We start from the raw sequence: 15,430 nt of genomic DNA, 5'->3' as shown, positions 1-15,430 counted from the left end.
ATACTTAATAAAAAATTTTCCCATAAAACATGTAAATGTGAGTTTGTTAAGTGAGGAAAGGAAAATAATTATTTGTGATATGTCTTCTTTCCTATTAAAAGAAAACAAATAAAATTTTATTATTTTCAAAGCCACTCACTATAATGGAAGTATTATTATCAGCATTGTTGGCAAAGATGAAATAAGAAGCAGCTTTATTCTTGTAATCTTAGAGATTCAGGAAGTTGTAAGCAGGGCATAGAGACATTTTATTCTTAATATAAAGCTCATATCTAAAGAAATACATAAAACTTTTTAATGGCTTATTTTATTCAACATTTCAGAATGACATTCTTTTAGCTTAAAACAAAATTCTCATTCACATAATGTAAGAAAGAGGAAGAACTTTAGAAATCAATAAATCTAACCCTCTCATTTTACAACGGGTTAGATCCAGACATTTTACCTAAGATCAATTAAATACTAATGTTCACAAATTTTTGTTTATTCATTTATCCAAGGATACCCAGATGATAGAAGAAAGATGAGGGCAATCCAGGTTTCACGAATACCAATGCAGGGCGCTTGCCACTCTATCATGTTGTCCTTCATATCCTGACAATGAGAAAGAAAAACAGCCCCTGGCATCTGGAAGCTGGCCTGGCACTCACAGCTAGGCTTTGGTTTTCCTCTGTTGCACATGCATAATTTCACAGAAATGTCAACATCAGAAAAGGCTACTCTGTGCTATAGATGAGAATTAAGACAAAAACAAGACCACTCCATAATCTTGGCTCAATATAAACAATATGGTCATTGTCTAAGCCATAAAAAAGACCAAACATCCCAATCTTGACTACAATGTGTAACTGCTGCTTCTTTGCCAATGGTATCTTTAACCTCAATTTATTCCTCCTGCCTTATAGGTAATATTTATTGAGAATCCAATCATGGAATTGTTCTTGCTTCATGAAAACATTCAATCTGAAGCAAAGCCCTGCTTCCTTGAATCTTCCACAAAGTTACCTAACACATGCTTGTATCCTATAAGTACTTTTAACAGCCTTTTACTTAGACACTGTCCTATTTTTTGTTTTCTCCCTTCTTTTAAAGACCAGTAAAAGCAATTTATTCAGGTACAGATATGTTCCCAGTGGTCTCTGGCTAAAGATGAATACCAGTAAAAAGGAACCACTTATTAAAAAAACAAAAAGATGATCTATGCAGAAATGAATCTTAAAAGTGGTTCAATTAATTGGATTAAAATTTCACATGTTAAGATAGTTTCTCATATTACACCATCAGTGCTAATAGCTGAGTGCAGTTTTCTTACATCTAATTAAGCCTAGCAAAAATTACTTATGTATAAAACTCCCCTTTTCTCCCCAAATTACCAAGTGTTTTTCTATGACTTTCATATTGACTCTTTTGTCAGAGAAAAATAATTAATTATTGGACTTCTGCTTCCAGACAAGATCAAATACAGAAACTGGACTACCCCCCTCACTTGAAACAACTATTAATAAAAGAAAAAAATGACTCATGAAAATTAATCATTAGGCAACAAAGGACAGTGACCCCCAAGAGGTGGAAACTGATTAAGGGGAGTCCTACAATTGCCCCAGTTTTCTGTCTAGTGAATGATTCTAGGCCTCTATGCTGAGAGGAGAAAACCTAGTAGGCTTCCAGTGCTGTGCTTTGGATATTTGACTCCTCCAAACCTCATGCTGAAATTTGATCCCCAATAGTGGGGTTTAAAGAGAAGTGTTTGGGTCATGGGGGTAGAGCTCTCATGAATAGATTAATGCCCTTCCTGGAGGTGGGGTGAGTCAGTTCTCGCTCTTAGTTCCCAGGACAGCTGGTTGTTAAAAAGAACCTGGCACCTCCCTCTCCTCTCTCTTTCACTTGCTCTCTGGCTGTGTGATCTCTCCACCCACCATCTTTCCTCTACCTTCTGCCATGAATGGAAGCAACCTGAGGCTTCCACCTGATGCCCAATCTTCCAGTCAACAGAACCATGAGCCAAATAAACTTGTTTCTTCATAAATTACCAACCCTTAGGTATTCCTCTCCAGCAACACAAATAGACAGAGACACCTATGGTCTTCTTGAGTTGAAAAGACAACTGGAAATCCAGGGAAGCCCAGGTGGCTAGAATTTACATGATGACTCTCCATATGGGAGATAGTTGCACACAGAGAATTGCAGAGAGCCTCAAAGGGTCCCCCTGCTGTCTTGAGTAGTGATTGATTATCACATATGTGTAAGGCTCCCAATACCGGAAGCCAGAAAAAGAAAACACAAGACCAGATAATATCTGTTCCCAAAAGACAAAGTGGAAACTTCATTAACTCACGAGGTATCCATTAGGATATCAATGGGAAACTTTTCTTTAAAGGGCCAGGCTTTGTGGGCCATACGAGCTTTGTTACTTACAACTATTTCACTCTGCCATTGTAGCACAAAAGCAGACAGAGAAAACAGAAAATGAATAGGCACAGTTGTGTTTCAATAAATTTTATTTACCAAAGCAGTTCCCAGCCTTCAAGTTGTACTTTGCTGATCCTGGGTTAGAGTACTGAGAAGAGTCTGCCTTGGTATTGGGAAAACATTAAGCCTAGACTACATGCTATTCTGGTCCCACCTACACAGCATACAATCAAGCCCTGAAAGGAATGGGCTGTTTGCAGTGAACTAAACTGAATCCTAGAACAAGGCTCAAGAATATTTTTACTAATATAAAAATACTCAATATGCAAAAAGGTAAAATTTATAATGTCACTCGTTAGATATAAAACTTCCAGGTATGCAAAGATGCAGAAAAGTATGGCCCAGGATGAGCAAAAGCTTAGTTACCCAAAAATGACACAAATAACAACATTAGCAGAAAATGACATTAAGACAGCTATTAAAATTGTATTACATACACTCAATAAGCTGCAGGAAAGATTTAACAAATAGAGAACAAAGATTTAAATTGAACTTCTAAAGATAAAATTTATAATATCTGCCATGAAAGATATCCTGGAAGTGATTAACTTCTGATTAGATATTACAGGAAAAAGGATTAATTAACTTGAAGACACAACAATAGACAACATCCAAAATGAAACACAGGAAAAAATTAAGATGGAGAAAAAGGAATAGAATATTGGTGAACTGACAGACAACTCAAGTAGCAAAATATGCAATGTAACTAAAGTCTCTGAAGGAGAGGAGAAAGAGACAGAAAAAATACCTAAAGATATAATGTCCAATTTTTTCCCAAATTTATTCAAAATTGTAAACCCACAAATCCAAGAAGCTCAAAGAAACTCAAACACAAGAAGCATGAAGAAAACTACACTAAGGCATACAGTAATCAAATTGCTTCAAACCAGTGAAAGAAAAATTTAAAGGACGCTAAAGGTGGGGGCTGGAGAATGACAAACTATACACAGAGTTCTTGAAATTCTTTATTCATCCATAAAAAATGTGAGAAATAAAGGCACATTTCCCACAATAAACTTTTTAAAAATCTAAAAAAAAAAACCACAATAAATGATTTTGCAGAAATTCAAAAGCTGAAAGAATACATATCGGCAGAACTACAATATAAGAAATTATAAAGACAGTGCTTTGAGCACAAGAAAAATAATCCCAGATGGGAAACTGGCTCTAAACAAATAATTGGAGAGAATCAAACTGGATATTCTATGGGTGTATATGAAGACATTATTATTTATATCACTTTAAGTACAATCAACTATTTAATGGCAAAACAAAAAAAATGCCAAACAAAAACAATGTTGTGAGATTTATCACTTATGTAGAAATAAAATGTATGACAGCAATAGTACAAAGGCTAGAGAGGAAAAATGGAAGCATAATGTTGTAAAGTTCTCATATTATACATGCCACAGTATATCACTTGAAGGTAACCTGATATGCTAAAGATGTATTAATATATTATAAACACTAAAGAAATCAATGGCTGGTGAGAATGTGGAGAACTTGTATCATTTATACAGTGCTGGTGGGAAGGTAAATTGATACAACCACTCTGGAAAAAAGTTTGACAGTTTCTTAAAAACTAAACATGCAACTACCTATGACCCAGCAATTATACTCCCAAAGTAATGAAAATTTATATTAATATAAAAACCTGTACATGAGTGTTTATAGTAGCTTTATTCATAAAACTCCTAAACTGGAAACCACCCGGATGTCCTTCATCAGGTAAATGGTTAGACAAATTGTGGTATATTCAAACTATATAATACTAATAAACAATAGATAGAAAAATACTACTGATACATACAAAGATGGAGCTCAAGGAAGTTGTGTTGAGGGAAAAACCAAACTCAAAAGATTATATGGTATATAATTTTATTTCTATTATATTTAAAGTTACAAAAGTATAGAGGTGGAGAACAAATTAGTTGTTGCCAGGCATTTCAAAGGGAGGAGGTAGGAAGTAGCTGTGCTCATGAAAGAACAGCATATGGGATCTTTTGATGGAACTGTTCTATATTGCAACTGTGGTAATGGCCATGCAAATGTGCACATTGATACAATTGCATAGAATTAAACACACAACACAAATGAATGCATACAGAACTGGTAAAATCTCAATACGGTAGATGCAGTCTACCAAAGTATATATCACTGCTATGATATTGTACTATAGGTATAAAAGATGTTACCTTTGGGGTAAACTCTGTGAAGCTATGCCATGTAAATATATAATTATATAGAATTATCTCAAAGTCAAAAGAAAAGAGAAAAGCAAAAGGTTGGAAAAAGACATAAGTACATTTCAAAGCAAAGAATATTGGAAAGATGATAAAGGGGTCAGTTCACCAATATAACAAACCTAAATTTTATATACCTAAAAATAGAGCCTTAAACTATATGAAACAAAAACTGATAGAAATGACAAGGAGAAATAGATAAATCCACAATTGTAGTTGGGGATTTCAACATCTTTCTCTCAATTGGTAAAACAAGTAGACAGAAAATCAATATGGGTAAAAGAGACTTGAATAACCTTTTCATAATTGACATTTATAAAACACTTCACTAGACAAGAGCAGAACACATTGTTTGAAAGCAGTGGTTGGCAAACATTTTTCTGTAAAGGGCCAGAAATGAAATATTTTAGGCTTTGCAGCCCATCTGCCCTCTGTCACAGCTACTCAACTCTGCCTCTGTAGCACAGAAGCTGCCATAGACAACACATAAATGAGTGGGAGTGGGTGTGTCTCAATAAAATGCACTCTAGGCTAGATAGGGCCCATGGGTTCATAGTTTGCTGACTAATTTTTCAATGTGTACATGGAACATTTAACAAGCGATACTATAATATGCATCATAACAGAAATATAAATAATTTAAAGAAATTAAAATTATACAAAATATGTTCTCTAACCAACTGCTATGGAATTAAGCTGGAAGTCAGTAAGGAATACAGTAAATGTTCAAATATTTTAAGCCATATATTTCTAAAATATATAATACATGAGTGAAGGAAGAAATCAGAAAGGTAATAGGAAAGTATCTTGAACCAAGTGAAAATACAAATCAAGTATTAAAACTTGAGGAAGGCAGGTAGTGCAGTGCTTAGATGGAAATTTGTAGCTTGAAATTCTTATATTAAAAATGAAAACAAACAAATAAACAAATAAACAAATGATTATCTCAGCCAGCAGCTAGGAAACTTTTTCTTAGAGATCCAAAGAGTAATATTGTAGGCTTTCAGGCTATATGACCTCTGCCACAATTACTCAACTCTGAGATTGTAGAGAGAAAGCCATCAGAGACAGTATCTAACCAAAGGAGTGTGGCTTCATTTCAATAAAAATTTACTTACAACAACAGGTGGCTGACCCATGGGCTATATTTTGCAGACCCTTGATCTAGGCTTTAATCTTAAAATAGTTAGAAAAGATTATCAAATCAAATCCAAAGGAAGGTGAAGGAAGCAAGTGACAGCAAGTACCAGTGAAATAGTTAACAGGAAAACATGGAATATTACTCAGCTATAAGAAATAATGAAGATACGACATCTCTATGGTTCTCCTGGAGAGAGTTGGAACCCATTATATTAAGTGAAGTATCCCAAGAATGGAAAAACAAGCATCACATGTACTCACCAGAAAATTGGTTTCCCTGATCATCACCTAAATACACATCTGGGAACGACACCAATCGGATATCAGACTGAGGTGGGGGGTGGGGGAGGGGATGGGTGTATGCCTACACAATGAGTGCATTGCACACCGTTTGGGGAATGGTAACGCTTGAAGGTGCTGACTCGGGAAGGGGGGGTGGGGAAGGGAGGGATATATACCTACATAATGGGTGCAACACGCACTATCTGGGGATCAGACACGCCTGGAGCTCTGACTTGGGGGGAAAGGCGGTACATAGGCAACGTATGTAACCTGTAATTCTGTATCCCCCATAACAATAAGATGAAATAAAAAGAAAAAGAGAAAAGAAAATGAATAAACCCAAAAATCTGTTTTTTAAAAAGATAAGTAAAACTGATAAATTTTTAGCCATATGAAATAAAGGACAAAAGAGAGGGCACTCAAATTACTAGCATGAGGGATGAAAGGGGGAACATGATTAAAGATCTTACAGATATTAAAATGAAAAGAGAATATTATAAAGAACTTTATGTGAATAAATTTGATAATTTAGATAAAATGGACAAATTCTTTAAAAGACTGAAATTAACATTATCTTACCATATGGTAAGTCTATTAAAATCTTATCACAAAGAAAACTCTATGTACTGATAGTTCCACTGATGAATTCAACCAAATATTTAAGGAGTAAATGTTATAAATTTGCTATAAAGTCTTCCTAAGTTTTCCAGATCATTTCTCAGTTAATTTCATGAGGCCAGAATTAGCTCACATCAAAACCAGACAAAAGAAACAAATTATAGGATAACATTTCTCATGTATGCAGATGAAATATTCTCAACAAAATTTTAGGAAATTAAATCAAGTAATATACTAAAACAATAATATTTCATAATTAAGAGGAGTTTATTCATGGAATGCAAGGTTGGTTTAACATTCAAAAAAATCAGTCCAATTAACCATATTAACAAACTGAAATTTAAAAAAACATATGATCAACATTAATAGAGGTATAAAAAACATTGGAAGATATTCAGTATCTTTTTGTAATTGAAAAAAATCTCTTGAGTGATCTTCCTCAATCTGATAAAGTTCATCTGTATAAAAAAAACTATAGGTAACATCATATTTTAATGGTAAATACAGAATACATTTGTCCTAAGATCAGAATTAGGGGAAAATGTCCACTCTTCCAACTTTTATCTAATTTTGTAATGAAAATACTAGCCTGTGTGGTAAGGCAAGAAACAGTAATGATATGTATACTGTAGAAATGAAGAAGTAAAAGTCCCTTCAGTGACAGATGACATGATTAACTTTCTAAAATCCTAATTAAAAATTATGACTATAAAAAAGAAGAAACTATGAGATTCAATAGGTGTGTGTAGCAAGTTTACAGGATATATTGTTAATATAAAATAATCAATTGCATTTCTACATATTATCAGTGAATAAGAAAATTGTTCACATAAGCATGCCGAATATAAAATATTCAGAGATAAATTTTAAAAAATTGTTAATGCCTATACATTGAAAACTACAAAATATTGCCAAGTTAATAAATACTCCCTTAACTAGAAAGTTATATTATCCTCATGAATCAGAAGATTCAATTTGTTAAGGTATCAGTTCACTCTCTAAATTCAGTCAACTTCTAATCAAAATCTCAGTAACTTTTTTATTTTGGAAACTAAAAGACTGATTTTTAAATTTGTATGGAAATTTAAACGATCTAGAATAGCCAAAATAAATTAAAAAAAAATAAATATGAGAAAACTTACAATACCTAACTTCCAGACTTACTATAAAGCAGTAAGCATTAAAATGTGATACTGCTGTAAATATTGGAGACCTGTATATCTCTAGAAATAAATAATCCAGAAAAAAATCCAGAAATAGGCATACTTACATCTTTCATCAATTGGCTTCAAGCAAAGAGGAATGGTAAATTAATGAAGAGATAATTTATATAAAACATCTAGTAAATGTTTGTCACCTAAGTGATAAGTGCTACTACTATTGCAATTCTAATCATGGTAAGTATTGTTTATAGCCTATGCTTTTGAACCAGGGTGCCTGTGTTTGAATCCTGGATCGACGGTTCACTGGTTCTATGACCTAGCCTTAGTTTTCTCATCTGTTAAATGAGAGTAATAGTTGTACTAAATATTGCATGTAGTTGTGCTTAAGATTAAATAAGTTAATACATGTAAAATACATAAAAAAATACCCTGGGCCATAGTAACACTCAATAAATGATAGTGATTATTATTAATGTCACTTGTTTGGTAGAAATGGGTGCCTGATGTCACCTATTTATATATTGGCTGAAGGAACAGAGAACACATTCCTAATGGATTAGACAAAATACATATTCACAAATTAGGAGAGTCAATTATATTTTAAGATTGTGTAACACTTTGATCAAATTAATAATTTTAATAAGAAAATTTTTGTGAACATGGCACAGTAGAAATAACATTTTAAAAGGTAAGTTATGAATCCAAAATAAATATAAAACATAGAATGCCTTTCAGATTTTTAAATCCCTCCTTTCATACATAGATAGACCTGAATGTACTAATTAAAGTTTACCTCGATTTTTTCTTATAACTAAGCTATTCACAATTTATCTATAACCTAGAGTAACTGAAACAGATTATTTACATATGTGAAACTTTTCAAGCCACCAATTAATTAGAGCTACAGGCAAGATGACTGCTCCTGCTGATCTGACAAACTGAACATTATTAACATTATTTATGCCTGTTTAAGAAATCATATTGTGAGAAAAAGGTGAAGTAGACCTATAGCATTGCCTATCAGTTATAATAAACATGGAAAATGGAACACCAGTAATTTTTATTAAAGTACACCATTTTATTTTCATTTAAGACAAAGCAAGTGGCTTCAATCTGTGTACAAAGGTATATCAAAGTTTTAAATCACAAAATATACAATTATATCCCTTGAGTAAATGTGAAAATGTGTGTATTCATTTTTTCTTAACTTCTACATTTTGAATATGCTATCAATAATTCACACTCATTTTAAGTTCGTCTATTATTTCCATATTTGGTAATGATTAATTTCCTAGTTTCCTTTTGGCAATATATTTTTTTGACCTTTTAAATCCTTTATTTTTAATATTATAATTTATAATATATTATGATTTATTACTTATGATAAGGAAAACAAATTCCCACTTTGAACAAGGATTTCCCAAATAGGTGGAATATCCCATAAATACAATCTCATCTCTCCATAATAAAAAACTTGGAACCAATAAGCACTGAATAAAGTTATTTTAAATCCTTAACCACAAATCATTCATTTGTTAAATAATTTAAAAAATACTTGATTGCTTACTGTGCCCAGAACTCTTTTAGGTTCTGGGAAAAGGGCAATGAACAAAATAATCAGAAATATCTACCCTCGTGGAGGTTCTTTCTATTTGTGTGGTTATATATATTTTTAAAAAAGTATAATAAATATGTGTAATATATTAGATAGTGATATGTGCTAAGGGGAAAAAGAGTAAAGCAGGAAAACAGGATATGAATTTTTAAGAAAGTGTTATATTTTTCTCCAATGTTTCCTTAAACTATTTATATAATCCCATTGAATTTTGCTTTTCCTAGCCCAAAACAGACCTAATATAATCATCACATTAATAACTTTAGAAGATTAAATAAGAATATGTTAAAAGAAAACACCCCAACCAGTACTTAGTACCAAATACATGACCAATAAGTTAAAACTGATGTTATTTTATGACCATAGTGAATATTTCATAATTTATTCTAGTTTGATATAATTAATTTTACACTTATGAGACAAATCTCTAACTTTCCTTATAGGTTGATTACAAAAAAAGACTTAAGTTTTCATGTTTACCCAATATTTACTATCAGCCAGGTCCACTCATTTGCAGAGATAATACATTTGATAGGTCAATAACTGCCCATGAGTGTTATTCAGCATCTCTTGGAAAGTTGCATTCAAAAGTAGTTTGAATCCCATTTCATATTTCTCCAAATTTTATCTGCTTTCTAGTGCAAGTCAGAAAATTAATTACAGTTAATATGACATTACTTCTAAATTACATGTATAGGATAATACTCTAATATCAGAAAACTTTTCCTTACTCTTAGACAATTATATCTTGGATTTTCCCCAAGATATTTCACAGGAGCTTACAGTCCCTATTGTGCTGTGCCACCTGCTGCCCTTCATTACTGTCTAGTGTTATGGAGTGATTGAAGAACCTCACCTCTCATGAGTGTTTCCATCAGCCACGCTCACGAGAATAGATACCCCTAAGCAAAAATGGCTACACCAGCTTTCTTGTGGTTAGGGTTTATTTGAATTCCTTTTCCCAAACTTTCATTCTTTACTTTTATTAGTCTTCATATTTTAGATGTGTTCTACAAAAGAACAAGAAGTTGGCTTTTTAACGTAGTATCTAAATATAAATTGATTGATAATTTGGATTTACTTCTACCACCTTACTCTTGCTTTCTATTCCTTAAGATTTTCCTGCTTATTTTTTCCCTCTGCTTCATATCTTATTTTGTGCTAACACAGAACTGGGATTTTTCTAATTCAATTTTTATACTCTTCTGCTTTGGAAAAATAATGCTATTTGTGTGTGGCAGGGGCTAAGCCTTGAAATTTTAATATACATGCCTAATTTAAAGGTCAATGTAATCAAATTCTTCACCCTGCTTCTAAACAACTTAAGGACCCTAAAATATTTTAACCTCTCCTGGCTTACATGCTATTATTATCATGCTTTTTAATTGTGTCCTTCAAAAAATCTCTACAATTACATATTATTCATAGTATTACATTTTCTGTAAAGTCAACCTTTTATTAAATTTATTTATAACTTCTCTGTCTTTACTAGATCATGTTTTAATTTCATTTCATAACTTCCTATGGTGATAGGGTATGCCTTTATAAGAAGTTTCACATTTGCATCAGCCAAGCTCACAAGACAATTACACATGTAATTACCTTTAAAGTTTTATGGGCACAAAATTTTAGAAAATGCATATAGTGTAACTCTGGCCCAAAGACATATAAGCATTTTTATTTATTGAATTTTAATCCTCACCTGAGCCAAGATTCAGGCAAACAATGTTCCTTTAGCTTATCCTTTTCTAACTCACACCTTTTCTAAGCCTTGAGTCAGTTTCTAAATTGACTCTCTTACCTGTACACATCTAAGACTTAGTTGACACTCTGGGCCCCTGCATTAGCTACCAGAATCCTTCAAGAGTAGGCTTTGTCTCTAACGTGATCCCACTTTCTTCTTGGCCTTACAGAAATGTCTTTCCGCAGGAGCTGCCATTCATTAATTGATATTTCATAAATTTCCTCTGTAACTTTGTATGTATTGTGGACAGAGGGTTTGAGGATATTTAATCAGCACCTGTGAAATCTGTGAAATATAGGCATATCTCCTTTCATTGCACTTTGCTTTATTGTGCTTCCCAGATGCTGTTTTTTTTTAATAAATTAAACATTTATTTTATTCTTGTGTTGACGAAATCTATCAACGATATTTTTTTCTGCAGCATCTGCTCACTTCATGTTTTTTGTGTCATATTTTGGAAATTATCACAATATTTCAAGCATTTTCATCATTATTATATCTGTTATGGTGATCTATTATCAGTGATCTTTGATGTTACTATTTTAATTGTTTGGGGTTGGAATGAACTGCTCCCATACAAAATGGTGAAATTAATCGATTAATGTTTTGTGTGCTCTGACAGCTCCTCCATCTGGCCATTCCCCTGTTTATCTTTCTCTCCTCGATCCTCCCTATTCCCTGAGATACAACAGTGTTGATATTAAGCCAATGAATAAGCCTGCAATGGCCTTTAAGTGTTCAAGCGAAAGAAGGGTCACATATCTTACACTTTAAATCAAAAACTAGAAAGATTAAGCTCAGTGAGAAAAGCATGTCAAAAGTCAAGACTGGCCAAAGCTAGGCCTCTTACACCAAACAATTAGCCAAATGGTGAATGCCAAGGAAAAGTTCTTGAAGGAAATTAAAAGCGCTACTCCAGTGAACACATGAATAATAAGAAATTCAAACAGCCTTGTTGCTGAGAAAGTTTTAGTAGTCAGCATAGAAGATCAAAACAGCCATAACATGTCCTTAAGCCAAAACCTAATCCTGAAAAAGGCCCCAACTCTCTTCAATTCTGTGAAGGCTGAGAGAGGTGAGGAAGCTGCAGCACAAAAGTTTGAAGCTAGCCGAGGTTGGTTCATGAGGCTTAAGGAACGAAGCCATCTGCATAACATGAAAGTGGAAGGTGAAGCAGAAAGTGCTAATGTGGAAGCTATGGAAAGTTATCCAGAAAATCTAGGTAAGATCATTAATGAAGGTGGCTACACTAAACAACGTGTTTGTTAATGTAGACAAACCAGACTTTCATTGGAAAAAGATGACATCTAGGACTTTCAGAAATAGAGAGGAGAAGTCAATGCCTGGTGTCAAAGCTTCAAAAAACAGGTTGACTCTCTTGCTAGGGGATAATAAAGATGGTGATTTTCAGTTGAAGCTAATTCTCATTTACTATTCCCCAAATCTTTGGCCTTTCAGAATTATGCCAACTCACTCTGTCTGTGCTCTATAAATGAATAAACAAAGCCTGGATAACAGCACATGTGCTTACACAATGGTTGGCTGAATATTTTAAGCCCATTGTTGAGACCTTCTCAGAATTAAAAAGATGCCTTTCAAAGTATTACTGATCATTGACACACACCTGGTCACACAAAAGCTCTGACTGATGGAGATGCACAAGAAGACTAATGTTTTCATGTCTGCTAACACAACATCCATCCTGCAGCCCAAGGATCAAGAAGTAATATTAGCTTTTAAGTCTCATTATTTAGGAAATACATTTCCAGAGCATGGCGGTGTCCTGGTGGTGCGAAGCCCCAGCAAGCGGACTTGGGCCCTTGTGTCAGCTCCAGATCCTGCTGCTGTTGCCCGAGTGAGCAGCCACAAGACCCGCCAATTAAAATTAAATTCTTTAAAACAAAAAAGAAAAGGAATACATTTCATAAGGCTATATCAGCCATAGATAGTGATTGCTCTCAAGGATCTGGGCACAGTAAATTGAAAATCTTAGGCCAGGCGGGGTGGCTCATGCCTGTAATCCTAGCACTCTGGAAGGCCGAGGTGGGTGGATTGCTCGAGGTCAGGAGTTTGAGACCAGCCGGAGCAAGAGCGAGACCCCGTCTCTACTAAAAAAATAGAAAAGAAATGATCTGGCCAACTAAAAAAATATATATAGAAAAAATTAGCCAGGCTTGGTGGTGCATGCCTGTAGTCCCAGCTACTCTGGAGGCTGAGACAGTAGGATCACTTAAGCCCAGGAGTTTGAGGTTTCTGTGAGCTAGGCTGATGCCATGGCACTCACTCTAGCCTGGGCAACAGAGGGAGACTCTGTCTCAAAAAGAAAAGAAAAGAAAAGAAAATCTTGACAGGATTCACCAATTTAGATCCCATTAAGAACATTCTTGATTCCTGGGAGATCAAAATATCAACATTAACAGGAGTTTGGAAGAAGTTGATTCCAACCCTAATGGATAACTTTGAGGAGTTCAAGACTTCAGTTGAGGAAGTAGCTGCAGATAGTAAGAGAACTAGAATTAGATGTGGAGCCTAAAGATATGACTGAATTGCTGCAATTTTATGATCAATCCTGAAGGGATGAGGAATTGCTACTTATGGATGAGCAAAGAAACTGGTTTTTGAGGGAAAAAAAAAGAAACTGGAATCTACCGCTACTGAAGATGCTGTGAACATTGTTGAAATGACAACAAAGGACTTAGGATATAACATAAACTCAGTTAATAAAGCGGTTGGAGAGTTCGAGAGGATTGACTTCAATTTTGAAAGAAGTTCTACTATTGGTAAATTCTAACAAACAGCATTGCATGCCGTAGGGAAATCTTTTATGAAATGAAGAGTCAATTAATCCAGCAAACTTCATTGTTTTTTTATTTTAAGAAATTGTCACAGCCACCCCAACCTTCAGCAACCACCACTCTGATCAGTCAGCAGCCATCAACATTGAGGCAAGATCCTCCACCAGCCAAAAAATCATAACTTGCTGGAGGCTTAGAGGGTCATTAGCATGTTTTAGTAATAAAGTGTTTTATAAATTAAGGTGTGTACATTTTTAAAACATACTGGTATTGCACACATAATAGACCACAGTCTAGTGTAAACATGATTTTATACGCGCTGGGAGACCACAACGTTTCTGTGACTATCTTCATTGTGGCGCTTGCTTTAGAGCATTAGTCTGGAACCAAACTCATAATATCTCTGACGTATGCCTGTATTTAACTGTTTATTCCCTTTTCAACCTTCATTGAATTTCTTCAGTTGCTTTACAAGTTCCTTTCCTCAGCCCTGGAGAGCTCTGCCCTCAAGGGGACAGTGTCACAAAAAATTAAGACATCACATTGTCAGCTTCCAAATTAAAATAATAATAAAACAAGACAGAAAGATTATTTACTGGTGCAGTTTTCTGACTTTCCTTGTGACTAAAGATTGTCCAGATTTGGGGAAAAATTTTAAAACATTGGTTGGATATCCTATAAGAGGTACATTCTGCCTTCTTTATTAACTTCAATAGGGAAGAAATGGTGATAGAACCCCCTAAAAACCTCTTTGGATACAAGACTAGAGAATATACATCCTGTTTCCATGGAAAATCCTGAGAAGGTGAAAGCTTGAAGAAATCCCGCTAACCTCACAGTAGAGGAAAGAAGAGAGATGCACGCTCAGGTTCCAAAAGCCTGAGAAAGCCATAAAAGGCAGCTTTGAAACCAAGTCTTATGTTTCCTGCCCTTGACAAGGTCATAAAACAGAGCTGAGAGAGAAAAAGACTCTGAAAGAGTTCTGTCTTTGACAAGGGTACACGGCATCAGAAGGCACTCTTGACCATATGGTCAGAGATCAGGGAGGAAGAAAGATACCTCACAGGATGCCATTGTGGAGGGATGACAATGCAATGGCCCACACTGATACATTTTAGTTGATGTCAACATGAAGCAACCTTGGAGAATATGCCTTTATTTAACTCACTTGGAACCACGATGCTGCATTACACATCTTTGCCCACCATGCACCCACACAAAAACTTCACCACCACCACTGCTTGGATAAATCAATCCTATGGAGAAGGAAAGGATGAAACAGTGATTGCAATACTGCATTGACTGGGTTTAAATTTTAAAAAAATCACTATTTACCTAGAGTTTACTAAGTTGTTTGCTAT

The sequence above is a fragment of the Eulemur rufifrons genome, chromosome 7 (assembly GCF_041146395.1).
Source record: "Eulemur rufifrons isolate Redbay chromosome 7, OSU_ERuf_1, whole genome shotgun sequence".
Lineage (NCBI taxonomy): Eukaryota > Metazoa > Chordata > Mammalia > Primates > Lemuridae > Eulemur > Eulemur rufifrons.
Note: the sequence above shows the minus strand (reverse complement) of the source record.